Raw genomic sequence first — 14,328 nt, 5'->3', positions numbered from 1 at the left:
TCTTCGCTTGTACTTGGAACCGAGTATTATTTCCTGTGCTTGTGTATGTGCTCAGTGGCTGGATATGGACCTCATAGAGCAGTTCTTCAGACTCAACAGCGATTCAAAGTTAACGGCGGAAGGGCTTGCGGCAACGCTTTCGGTTGGTGCACGGCTGCGACGACTACACGGATAAATTTTAAGATTGGTGCTAGCAAGGTGGGCCATAGTCGCTTTATGTTGACACGATTTTGAGTGTAAGTACTCCATGCAAAGGCGAATCTATCGCGTTTCTAATCCACCTCTGTTTTTGTTGTTTTTAGCACGCACGACCGACTGCTAAGCAAATGCTTCTGTACCGATCACGGAGTGAATGTCTTCGGCCTTGCATTGCGGAACGCCCAATAAAAAGTCATATTCGTTCAGCAAGAAAACTTCCCTTTCGAGTGACCTTCTGATTGATAATTTCTCCCGTACTTAAGTGCTTTAATCAACACGATCGATTAAGTTTGCTTCCCTAGTTAGGACATTTTTGTGCTACATGCGGCACGAATGCTTGGCACGATGTTTGCCACTGGTGGTATTGTGAATTGGTTTACTTCCAAAGCTGAGAGGTGGGACCATTCAATTTGCTAAAAATGTGATGATATGGGAATTTCGTTGCATAACTAGCGTTTTACGTTTAAGATTGATAAGAAACATGCTGATGTGCTGATGCATGCCTACAGCATAAGCTTTGCAGATCCAGAATAGATGTGCTATAGGCTACAGCCTCAAGATTTTTAATGGACCAAATTGGTGATTACACGGCAATAAATGTTGTGGTGAAAAACTGCCCATTGACTCGGTGAGTTTTGATCGTGACCATTGGTGTGCTGTTGGCAAATTAGATAATGGCACACCTTTTCCCTGACCATCTGGCTTCAAGGGGCATTGCATCTAGATGTGCTCAAATATCTTTATTTCAAGGTTCAGTGGACCCCTCTGCATTATTACAGTAAGGCAGTGTCAAGCCACAACAAACAGCAGTGAATATACAATGCATAATAACAGGCACCAGTGTCCAGGCGTATAGTCCGCAGTAATCAGTTTGAGCCTAAAAATGTTTGTTTTGTTTAGATAGTTTGCATTTGTTGTATAATCCGCAGGGCCCGATTTCCGCGCCCAGTGCATAGTCCGCCAAGCTGGTGCGTTGTGTCTTCGTGCTTTTTTTCCTGGGTGGCATTTTCTTCAGAAGTTATTCGGTGAACGCTATTGAGCCTGAAGAACTGCTTTTGAGGTCCATATCTAGCCACGGAGCACACACAAGCACAGAAAATAACACTCGGTGCCAAGTACAAACGAAGCACCTGGGCGGAAAGCTGTGAATGCCAAACGAGCTGCGTCGGGTGACGGCGACTGACTGCGTTGCGCCCCTTCGACGCCTGCATCGCTGCGGTGGGTGGTCGTAGCTAGTCGTAGCGAGATGATCTTCACTTCAAGCAAGAAATCTTGTTATACCATAGTCAAGATATGTGTGCAAGTGTTCGACGACGTGGGCTCTCTCACGTTGGTGCAGTTGTCATCAAGAAAGGTGCATATCAACAGTGTTGCGTGTTTGAGGCTGAAACTATGGCGCATACCTATCTAAACCTAAATTTATCGGTCTGCGGCTACAAACATTTTCGTTGACGTTGCTTAGATGATGTAACCATTCAGGCCTCGCATTAAATGGTGTTGCGACTCTTCGGTTGTGTATGAAAACCTATTTTTGCCCTAATAAAAGACATTTCCAAAAGGACATGTGTCTTCTGCTGATACATATCTTCCAATTTACAATGCAGAGGCAAACAGAAAATCAACTGCATACATCTACCACTTAGCATAAGCACCTTTGGCATTCATTCTTGAGCACACTCAAATATCAGCTTAGTTTGGTCTTGTTTTAGAAGCTTTGCCCTGTTCTGTAAAAATAAAACAGTTAAAAAAGCTTTACCTTCGTTCTCCTTCTTGCATTTAATACAGACTTGTTTGTCAGCAGATATCGCCGTGGCACATACAACTCGAATGACCGATGAGACTATTGCTATTACAATAAAGCTTTCCACAAGAGCCGAAACGAGGCTTGTAGGGGTGCAAAAGCACATAGAAATGAGATTGGCACTTCCGGGGATTGTTTACATTACGCGTAAAAACAGGACGACCGGCGACCAGCTGATCGCAAGATAACACCAAGGATACCGATGTTTCGATACGCAGGATAAAGACCTCAATCGTCCCTTGTATGCTGCAGTTGTCATACTTTCTATCTAACCGCTTTTTTGCTCAATTAACTAGAACAACCGAAGAGTTCGCGACACCTTTTAATGCGAGGCCTGAATGGTTACATCATCTAAGCAACGTCAACGAAAATGTTTGTAGCCGCAGACCGATAAGTTTAGTATTAGATAAAGTACGCGTCATAGTTTCAACGCGCGAACATTGTTGATATGTACCTTTCTTTGGACCCGCGTACATTCGGTTCAACTTGATGACAGCTGCACCAGAAGTGAGAGCTCACGTCGAACACTTGCACACATATCTTGACTCTGGCAAGATTTCTTGCCTTCAACTGGCTTGAAGACTTCATCTGTAGCATCACGGTAGGTCTTGGTTGAAACGATGATCGTCTCGCACACGGCAACAAACAGAGAACTACACGCTTTGTTTTATTTATACGCTACCGGTCTACGGGCGTCGCAAATCTATCCCCCTCTTGTCCGCCATGTTGGATCGATCGGAGCGCCCCCTATATTCGCTGAAACTCCTCAATAGAGTGTAGACGGAGCAGAAACTTGGAAGGAACTTCTGTTAGAGGCCAGAACAAGATTCGTAGGGGCGGTCTGGTAACGTTTGGGGGAAGCAACTGCAGGGGCGTTTGCTTTGGAGGACTTTGAGAGAGGATGTGACATTTTGCGTGTGCGACTGTGCGCAGCTTAAGCGCGAAATCGGAAATGGGGAGGGGACTGTGTATTGCAGACGAAGCGGCACCAGCGCTTCCCAGATGGGGATTAAGGGGGAGGGGGGGGGGGGGGGCATGTTTGGACCGGCACAGACTTAGCGGCGACTCCAACGAGTTTGGCGGGCCTCCGCTCTTCTGCCCCGATACTGCGGGCGTGCGTACCCACGTCGCGTAGTACACGTGCAGCTTAGCGAACGTTAGGGGGGCTTTGTCTGTGCGCGGCAGACGTTTGAGCCTCCTGCATTGCCGTGGGGTTCCGTTTACGCGGCGCGGCTTGGCGGCTCCTCCTTTCGGTGTGTGTGTCTGTGTGTGTCATTGTGTGTGGGGGGCCGGGGAAGGTGTCGTTTTGCCACTGTGCTATTCAGCCACGGGAGGGTTTCTCTTCGCGTTGATTGCATCTGCGTGCGTCCGTGCGCCCATGTTTTTGTCTTTTGTAAGCGCGTGCGTGCGCGCACCCCTCAAGGAAACACAAATAAAACCGTCTTCCTAGATCTTTTATGCGAGTACTGGTGTGACCCTAACCGAGTATACAATGTTTGTTTTCTCGCTCTCGCTTAATAATGCTTACAGATATTCTGATGCTGGTAATATGCGGCATACGCTCGTTTTTATCCGTCCACACGAAAAAGCGTGCGCCGGATTTGATCTGTTTCGGCCGCTTCCGGATTTTTTCAAACGCTATTTAGCATCTAAGATCTCGGGAAGGCTTGACTCTATTCTAGAAAAATCACGAAAGTTTACGGGCTTTATCCATATGCCAGAGAATTATGATAATTTTAAAAATGTGAGGAAGCAGCCGATTGGCATCACGGTTTGTCGCTCACCTTTCCTAACAAGCGCGCGGACCTGTCCGTTGCTATAACAGGCGCAGAGAATTTTACGTGCTCTCAGGCGTTTAGGTGGGGGACTTCGCTTGCTGTTGCCGATAATAGGTTTCATCACAGTCGTGCATATGCCTGAGTTCTTGAATTCTAGGAATACGATCAGAGTTCTTCGATCTCCGTTGAACGTGAATATTGACTAAAGGGGTTTTTGTTTCTGTTTATTTGAGCAAAAGTCAGCTACTGGCACGATACTTGTCTGTAAAAGCCGGACCCCATCAAAAAATATGCGACGAACACGTGGCGAAACTCAATCCACTAAGCAGCCTAGCCTTACTCCGTGAACAGCGCTTCGAACGCGAAGGCGGAGTACGAGTGTTCAAAGATTTTTGATAAAATGACATAAATCTTTTCCAAGGGGGGAGACAGATAGTCCGTCCCATTTCTGAATTTATCTATTTTTTTATGCTAGCTAGTTTTGCATATGAACCATATCGGTCACATTTTACTGGAGTGCTTTTCATTTGAAATTGAGACCACTCTTCTTACATAAGCGCTTAGACATTCGTCTCCTCATTATTTTCCTGAGCAAGTGACTCATTCAAAGGTCTGCTGAGTTTTTTCAACAGCCTCGGAGCGATACGAATGGCTCTCACTTCGATCGGAAGTGAGAGCCCATCACACAGGACCACAAGCAAACCGCGATTGCGTTGTCATCACCGTCATCCTTCTGTTGCAAGCAGGCTACCAATGAAAAACAAGGTGCGCGGTCGAGGTCGAAGTCAAATTCGAAGTAAGTGTTTATACGACGTGCAAGTAGGGTTACCAACACGTGTCTTCCGCGCTTGCGAACGTTATCATGACCCATTGAAAAGAAGTAAATACGAAGAATATCACAACAATCAGCGGGAAACATAAAGGGGCGCGCACAGAACGCGCGAAGACGAGACAGAAAAGCGCGCGCCGTCATTGGTCAAAACGAGGTGTAAATAGCGGTACATCAGAGCGTCTGAGGGGTAAACAAACACACGAGGTGCGCAAAGAGCTGAATAAGCCTGTTATTATTAAAACATGGAAAACTATTGAACCGGGCTTGCCGCGTTCCTTTAAACTTTTTTCATGCACGTCGCTGGGCTGTTCTGGGGCACGTATCGTCGGTTCACTCAAAGAGCTTTTACTTTCCCACGCTCTTTAGAGCCTGGCATTGCACCTTTTTGTCAGATGAGCCGGCGATGACCAGTTTTTCTGACAGGCTGTGTTCTCCGTCTAGAAGTGTGGACGAGCTGTTTACCCGTCCTCCCATCTTGCATTTCCCACCAGACCTTGTTTCAAAATGACCCTTCTTTTGTAACAAAAACAAAATTAAGAACCTGCCTCTATTCATCTCAAAGACTATGTCTGATGTTCGCTGAAGGCGTCCTCACTGGCTCTGTCTGCTTGAAGAAATCACCGGTTATCAAGAGGAGCTGAGGGAGCGAAGACGACCTCTGTTTCCCTTCCTTTCGAGGTTAGTTAGCTTGCTTCTCCTTGCTAACGTCGTCTTTAATTTCACTAGAAAAACAATAAATGGTAGGGAGTTCTTTTAGACGGTTTTTGTGCTCAGTAACGATACCCAATAACGATACTATGCATGCACAAAAACGACAGAGGAGTATCGGGTATCCTTACAGGAATTATTGGAACAACACAGAAAACTCCCTAGTTTCTTAGACGTGTAAAGGAAGTATAAGCACTTACTTAATTCGTCCCCAACACGCTCGTTTGTGATTAGTGCTTTTGTGTTTCAAGCTTGGGGTAAGCTTTTGTGTTTCAAGCTTGAGGCAACCTGTAGGTACAAAGTTTGACCTTGCCAAGTGTAGGGAAAAGTTCGCTGTTCGGCTTTTTCCTTACGTCCTTTGTCGACTCGTTGTGACCTGTTCTTTTTTGTTACGGGTTACGTGTGGAGTCTGTCGGTTTTGGTTTTAAGGAGCCTTTTGGTTTTTGTATTGAGGAGCATCTCTGTTACGCCCGACGCGCCACCACCGCGCCGTGACGTAACAGAGATGAGTTCATGTATAGGCGAATATGTCGCCGAAATTATGTTCTGGCTATACACGAACCAACGAACTCATCTCTGTTACGTCACGGCGCGATGGTCGCGCGTCGGGCGCACTTCCGGTCTGGGGCTGAAGGCGGAAGTCCCTATGTGAGACGTGTATTCTAGGGTTGTATTAAAAAAAAACCTGACAAAAACTTGCCTTCTCGTCAAAACGCCGCGACTGGGGCTGCACCAAAAGAGCCGAGAAAGGTTTGAAGATCAGTTTTCATGTGCTCGGTTCGTCCGAGAACGGGGATATGTGCCGTGAAAATAGAAAACCAGTCGCCGTCGGACCACGATTGCTTGGGCGGGAAGCAGTTTGGGTTAAATTCACGGATACTTGTTGTCATCAGATTTATTTGTTTTGTTCCGTCATGAAAGCGGGAATACCGCCAAGTTGTTGGGACCGCCTGCATGCAGACGTTCAGTGCGTCTTCAAGATCGAACGGCCGCCTGATCGCTCGAACTGTCGTCTGCTCTTTCAAACGCTTCTGCTCGTCGTCTGCTCCTTTAGACGACACCGGCCCGTGGACCAAATGTTGGCCCGGTACTTACGATAAGAAGTGAGTGCAGGCCTCAAAATACTTAAGTTTGAAAATTGGTAAGCAGGCTCGATGTAAACAGTGGATACAAGGAGATGGTGATCGTTGTTACCAGTGACCATCAACGACTTGTTATGCCTCATTCACTTGGTCCGATTCTGCTTGCGATTTTCAGTATCGATGTTGAACATCTCAGCTACGGTTCACGCTGTTGTAACCCGAGCGACGTCATGACTGAAAATGCGACCGAAATTTCATCATGCGAATCAGGCTTTAGCGTACCCTCTGCGGCGTCCACGCGGAATGAATCGCCGCATGTCACATTATTCACGCGAAGGTTTGTGGTATAGCGAGCCTCAGTAATTTCGCTGAGGCTGCTCAAGTAGTCAGGCATTGCCCAGGAAGACGTAGAATCAACAATTCCAACGCAGAAACCTGCGTTGGAGTCACACCACCGCCGACAACAACGCAATTCAATGGTTTGTTTATCGGCGACGCGGCGAGCTTCTTGCCCACACCCCATCGCGCATGCGCGGCGCCGGTGGCGTCGGCTAGGAGCGCTCCAGTTTGTTTGTAAACATGAGTTGGTGTATAAAATATAGTGGAAAAATTATGTGAAATGAGGTGCCACTGAGCACCACGTTTTACATGCTCACGTCACGTCATGTGAGTATAACGTTAGGAAATTCATTTTTAAGTCTGGATACTTTAGACCTTGTCATTCGCAGTTTTCTCCGTTGGTAGCAGCCGCCTGCATTACTGGTGTTCTCGCGGAAAGTGGCGCACTAGCTCCCAATCAATTGCACAGCGCGTGCCATCCTGACTGAAAGCAATGTCAAGGGGTGAAACTAGAAGACCCTGTCCTCTAATAAAACGCTTCGTAGAGATTCCCGCTTCAGGAACTTGCGTCCCATCAAGTTTCCGAGTCTATTATATTCGCGAACACCGCCCCGTCGGACTTTAGCAAATGATTGACTCTTTGTCCAACAGATGTTTAGTCGAACTGTGGTAAAGTTTGAAGGTAGGCCAGTCGGTGCTGACACGTGTGACGTCACTGCTCCTCGCGCATACGCAGCACGGCTCGCCAGAAGCCACGCGAAACTGCTCAACCTCGGCCAGTGTAGAATACGCTACAAAATAAACTCCTAAAAACACGCTCCGATTCTATTCAAACATGAACTCCGAAAACACAGTACGCTACCTATAATACGAGTCTATGCGCAGCCAAACCCCGGCGTAAAACAACGAGCGCGAGGCGCGCGGGAGTCGCGCGCCTCGCCTCGGTTCAAACCTGAGAAAAGTGGAGTCGAGCGCCATCATTAGTTATCTCGACTGCATTTCGCTCAAGGTAGGTTGAGCGACACGAACACGCTTGGAAGTAAACATATTGCTTTGAGGTGAATGATCCAATGAGTGGTTTAATTAATGATGAGGTGTACTCTGACCAACGGGTTCGAATAAAACTCAGATTTCATTGCTTCGGCAAGCTGCAAACCTCTTAAAGAGGCGACCTCTTTAAGAGGTTTTTCAGGCGAGGCACTTACTTTTTTTATTTATTTGTTTAACTGACATACCCTCAGGGCGATCAGCATTACAGAGGTGAGCGGGAGTTAGAAGAGAACAGAACAAAGCTGTACACTTTGGAGCTCAGTCTGAGCTGTATAGATTATTTACGGCAATTTTTAAACATATAGTAAGTGGCAATTGTGGCAACAGATGTGGGAAGGTAGTTCCAGTCCACTGAAATTTTTGGGAATGGATGACTCTTGTTTTGGAATGTCTACTTTATATATATATATGATGAAATCCGTGACAAAATATTAGACGGGTGATTCAGCGGGCGGCTGTGAAGTACTGCGTTATTATGGTATCTCTTATGAAAGTGACATCAACGCGCTATTTTACGACGTAAAGTGAGGTAGGCAACGATAGGCTGGTTGCCATGGATCATAATTATTAAGATAAAATACACAGAACAATTTTGTACTGATCGAACGACGGTTCAGCGAGAGAAACCTGGCCCACGACGTTTCATCGCATGCCACTTTAGCGAATGGCGGCGTTCATTTGACCGAATAGATAAAATGAAGGCCGCCGCTGTCCTGTTTTCGAGCTTGCCGAACCTTTGGCGATGGACGCTCGAACTTGAGTTCATATTATTTTCCCCAAACTATAGCGAAGCACCCCTTGCTATCGTTCTGAACAGACCGCCTGGCGCGGTCTGTTTGGATGCCCAGTTTGCCGCCCCTACAAATGCCTAAACGTCGACTCGCGTATGTGATCTCTATTCGCTAAACTCTAATGCGCTAAATCGTCTTCGTTCATATAATATGGACTCGCATTAATGTTTGTAAGATGTTTCACAAAAATCGTGCACGCAGGTTCGTGTCTGTCTCTCCTTTTTGCCCCCTCGGCGAGCGGTCGTTGGCAAAAATATAAGCGCCTTCTTTTTTTTTCGTAGAAAAAAACCGTGCGCAACAAAAGGTAAAAAAAAAAAAAAAAAAGGACAGGCCAGAAGGTTTTGAGGTGGGGTCCCCTCCACAGTCACAACGCCGACAACCAGGCGAAGTCTAGGGAGCCTTCATGTGCGCTTTGCTAGAGTGATGCCACCCTTTGTAATACCGCTCGCCCAAAAACCAGCAGCCATTTTGGTTCTGGGCATCCGTGGGGCTAATAACTCTCCCGGAAACAAGCACCTTATCTCACAACTTCGGAGCAGGGAAGTCAAGAAGCCGCTCGCTCTCCACAGCATGCGCGCTCGATGAAGAAAGCGCGAAACAAAACGAAAATAAAAGAAACGGGACAACAAAACTAAAACCAGAGGGAACAAGCTAAACAAAGAAAATGACAAGTGCAGGGTGCGTCGCCAGGCCCAGCCCAATACCCCCCCCCCCCCCCCCCCCCCCACACACACACACACACACACACACACACACACTGACACACACATCTGGAGCCGTCAGCGCCGCTGCGAAAGAACTTCGAGGATGGCTGAGAGCCGGAGGCAGTGGCGGTGGCCGCGGCTGCAGGGGCCGACGCCGCTTTCCGTGACCTCGAGGCTCGGTGACTCGGTGAATGGCTGTGACTCGGTGAATGACTGTGACTCGGTGAAGGGCCGTGAAGTCGAACCGGTCGAACGACTTCATGAACGGGATCAGTTCACGGACGTGAGGGGAACGACTTGCTGAACTCGATGAGCTCGTGATGGGACGGTGAGCGACTTTGTGAATTCAGAGCTGGCGGTGATGGGATGGGGAATGCTTCATGAACTCTATAGGATTCGTGATGTGACGGTGAAGTACTTCGTGAACTTGACGGATTCGTGAAGTGACGGTGAATGACTTTGTGAGTTCAGAGATTGAGGTGACGTGATGGGGATGAGTTTGTTGTCCGGTTGAACTCCGTGATGTGAATGGCCGTGACTTTTGGACGTCGGTGTACTTTGTGATGTGAAGGGCCGTGAATATTAGACATCGGTGTACTCTGTGATGTGAAGGGCTGTGACGTTTGGACGTCGGTGTACTTTGTGATGTGAAAGGCCGTGACTTTTAGACGTCGGTGTACTCTGTGATGTGAAAGGCTGTGACTTTTGGACGTCGATGTACTTTGTGATGTGAAGGGCTGTGACTTTTGGATGTTGCTGTAATTAGTGATGTGATGGTGAGTGAGTGGGTTCGGAAATGCCGACCTATGCCTGTGAGAGTCGACTTGAGGGCAAAGCCAATGTTCAGCTGGCTCTCTAAAGCCGTAGAATGCTCAGGAGTGACGGCGACAGCAAGTACATCGATAGATTGCAGGTCATGACACGGCTCTGAGGTGACGTGCTTCTTCGTTGTACAAGATGGATTGCCATTATCACTGTCAGCTTTCCGTATAAAAAATAAGCTTCTGATGTCCATTTTCACTCCTGATCCATATCAGCCCACAAGTATATAAAAAAGTGGGATTGTGGCCCTTTCAAGCAGCTGGGCCGGGAAGAGAGAGCCAGCAACAGCAAAGTGGCAACCTGTCACAGATATTCGACAGTGTCACGCGTGTGAACACGTTGGTGTCCGACACTCCTCTCCCGCGTCTGTTATGGCCCGGGGGAGTATCGTTGTTGACATGGTGCGAACAGAGTTTCCATAACTGCATTGTCCAAAAGAGGACGCCTGGTCCCGATTTTGACCCCCCTCCTCTCCTTTCCCATGACCGCAACATGCTACGGGTAAAGCAGTATAAAAACTCAAAGGCACATATACAAAACAGAGCACTGGCGTGAGCAGTGGCGTAGACAAAGGGGTGGTTTGGGGGGTCGAAAACCCCCCAAAATGCCCCCCCCCCCCCCTTCGCCCCCGGGGTCCGCTCGCTCCACTCCTTACGCAGTCGGTTTTACGAGGTGTACGGAGCGAAGGGGGAGCGCGGACTATCACCAACTCGTAGCTACGCCCATTTGTTCTGTTGGGCTTTTTGGAAGAATCCCGCTGTGTAGAAGACGCTCTGTTTTTGGGGCATGTTACTGACTTTCACCCGAATGCCTGTGATTCATCACAACATAGATGATAGGACTGCGGTATTCTCGGAATTAAGCGCCCCTCCCTATGTTATTATTATTATTTTGCCAGCTAAGCGCCGTTGATCGCAAATTCGCAACTGACCGAGGGGAGACTTTAATCTTTTTTTGTGCTTGTTGCTGAAGAATCCAAGGAAACAACAGTGCGTGTATTTTACTTTTAGGCAGTGATAGACCGAATCTGCCGAACTTCAGATTCGGCAAATGCCGCACTTTTGAAGGAAGGTTCGGCAAAGATTCGGCAAATGTCTGCGCACGCAAGAGAACGCGACGGAGCCTGGATTGCAAAGGGGCGCCGTGCAGTCGTGCGGTTACCATCGTGCAGTGTAGTACAACCAGGGGTTACGGCGCGGTGTGGGGTAGGCAACACAGTAACTGTGCGTTTGTGAGCGAGTGTGGTTCTCTTCAATATAGTCTGCCTCAAGAATAGAAGATCGACCAGTAATTTACGCAGCCCACTGCGCAAGTGACAAATGATGCGGCGCATTCTGAAACATTGGCCGACAATTACTTTAAAGCACTCCTCGCAATTATAACAATCCTGTTTTCGGCCCAGGAGTAATGGGTTCCAAAAAAAATATTGCTTTTTCAATTAGTACTATTTCGCGATGTATCTGCATAAAACTAAACACAGAACTATATTGTTCGACGTCGCACATCCGGCATTTCTAACTCTCCCTATCTTCCGGAACGTTCGTGTGTGCCCTAACACCAGAAACTGACATTTTAAATGTTAAAAACGAGAGGTTGCGAATATGGGACGCAAACTTTCATGCAAAGCTGACGTCAAGTGACTCAAATCGAAAAACATGCATATTTACAATATTATTGTTATTTCTTCTGGTGAAGGCTCAGCAACCGTTGCATTCGTTTTCGCGCACAAAACGGTGACTCCCAGAGAAAGCAAGAACGCAGCGTTGCCTTCATTTTAACAATGTACAAACACATGCATGCTTGCGCTGATGATGCCTCAAAACCGAAACTCTCGCGTGATTCGTGACTGCGCCACGCTCGCTTCTACCCCACGTCGTTGTCACGCCGCCTCGGCAAGGAGTCACTAAAATCGCCAGTAAACACACAAAAACGACACCGACAGCGGCGTAGACTTTCCATTTTCCCGGGGGAGTGCTGCTGCGCGTTACTTTTTCGCCAGAACTGGAGATTGAAGCTAACGAAAGCACGCTGGGATTCCATTTCCCATGCATTTTGTCAATAAAGGCAATGTGGGCGTTATTTTGTTTACGTAACGAATCTACTAGAGATTCGTTACATGGCACGTAAACAGTCTCGGTAAGGATCATGGCCCGGGCCCGGGGGGCGGGTTCTGCTTCCCTCAAGTCTAGGCCTATGGACACCGATACAATTATCTTGGAGAATATCACCTTATTTAGTAACGACTATGTCAATATAGATTACATGTTGCATTTAAGTAAAAAAAAAAAAAAAAGAAAAAAAAAAAAAAACTAAATATCAACTTTAATGTATTGCCGAGTCTTTAGAAAAGTTCGGCAAAAGTTCGGCTTTGCCGAATCCCAAGATTCGGCACCGAACTTTCGATTCGGCAAAAGTTTGGCCCATCCTACCTCGTTGGGCCCATCACTACTTTTAGGATTGCTTTCGGTTTCTCCACTTGCCAGAAAAGCTATGGCGCGACGTCATTTGATTCCCCGTACCCGAGAGAGCTGGGAAGGGACCGGGGGGAGTGTTCCCCCCCTGCCGACGCCCCAGCAACCCTACTGACACCACTGCTCAGCACTCTGGGCACTCTGGGTCTGGGAGCGAACACGCCAAACACATCGCACTGTACGCTGGCGCCATCCATCGAACAGAATACCAACTACAAATGAACTAGCTGCCGCTGCATGTAGATAGCTGCATGTACGCGCGGGATCACGCTCTTGCAGAGGGGAGGGGGGAAAGTGTGTGTGTGTGTGTGTGTGTGGGGGGGGGGGGGGGGGGGGGCGCAGCGCAAGGTATTGAAAGGGAAGGGCTGATTGGTTCGGCGAGTGTAGCTCCAACCACCCTGTCAGCAGATTGTCTTCCCTTAGTTTTACATTTTAGATTCTTAAAAACGGCTAAGAGAATGGATTAGCGGAGAGGATAAGCACCTTTTTGACTTTACAGGAGAGGATTCACATTAATCGTAGGCAGTAACTCCGAAGAGAGTTGTAGTCATTATTTAGAGTTTTAGTCACGAGCTAGCAAGTTCAGCTGGCTCCACCTTGTGCAAAAAGGTTTTAAAAACAAGGTCTGCACCAGATACTTCTTTGCGCCGTAACTAGGCCATAGATTTTCCGGAAGCGGTTCTAGATAGAGAAAAAAAAAGTGGAGTATTAAGTTTGAACCAACCTATTTTTGTACACAAACGATTATCAGCGTGTTTCCGGTTAAAACTGCAAAATATCCCACGTAGCACGAGAACGTTCTGAGAACATTCCGGAAATGTTCAAAAGAACATAGGCAACATTCTTGGAATGTTGCAAATTTACGTAAGAACATTCTATCAACATTGTCAGAATGTGGTGCAGACACTTATCGCTACACTTGGGGAATGTTTTCTCACTGACATTATTAGAACGTCCTGAGAATGACTTAGAACATTACCAGGGCATTCAATTAACATTCAAATGTCATAACGTTCTAAGAACGTTCTCAGAACATCCAAAGAACTTCTGCAACTTTCTTGAAAAGTTGCAAATTTATGCAAGGACATCCTTTTAATTTCCTCGGAACGTGGCGTGGTTCTATCGTTACATTCAGGGAATCTTCTCTAAGGTCTATATACAAAGATTCCACATTAATAGCTCGCTTAGGCTACAGCCCCATTGAGGCGCACCACATATATGGATGTGATAAAGCTTTTCACAGGTCAATATTTATAAATTTAAACAGGTTTTTAGAAGGCGCAAGCTCAAGCTAGCCGCTTTCCCAGCGCACCTACTAATGAAAGTTTACTTCTACAGTCTACCTGTCACTTGTCAACATTTTTCATTCAAAATCTGCTGTATATATAACAGATTACTCAGTCCGAGCTTAAGAACAGATACACATGGCATCCCACATCCAACTGGGAAATACCCTTTTCAAACTTTTAGACCCCAGATACAAAAATTCTGGTTTATTCAAAACTGCCCCTCTACATATGCAGTGAGTACCAAGGTCATTACCAAATTTTGAAAACCATTTCTTTTTTCCTACACCTTATAACACATTACTCGGTAGACCAATATAAGATAAAACTGATCCCTTATCCCAAGTTTCCAGAAACTCCACTTAATTTGCATATTTTTGGCACAAAGTGGCATATAGTGGATGGTGTTTCGAACCGCAGGTTGCGTGAGAGCTCCGTGAGGTTCACTTCACCTGCGAAAATTCTA

At 47.0% G+C, this 14,328-nt stretch overlaps 1 protein-coding gene across 1 annotated transcript in view; it reads left to right on the top strand.

Moving 5' to 3' along the window:
- LOC120839221 (estradiol 17-beta-dehydrogenase 8-like) overlaps positions 1-14,328 on the top strand; it is a 604,311-nt gene that overhangs the window by 540,449 nt on the left and 49,534 nt on the right. The gene's annotated exons all lie outside the window — the stretch shown is intronic.

This window comes from Ixodes scapularis, unplaced genomic scaffold, assembly GCF_016920785.2.
Source record: "Ixodes scapularis isolate PalLabHiFi unplaced genomic scaffold, ASM1692078v2 PGA_scaffold5__190_contigs__length_132052651, whole genome shotgun sequence".
Taxonomy (NCBI): domain Eukaryota; kingdom Metazoa; phylum Arthropoda; class Arachnida; order Ixodida; family Ixodidae; genus Ixodes; species Ixodes scapularis.
The sequence above is the reverse complement of the archived record's forward strand: the minus strand, read 5'-3'. Positions and strand labels throughout refer to the sequence as shown.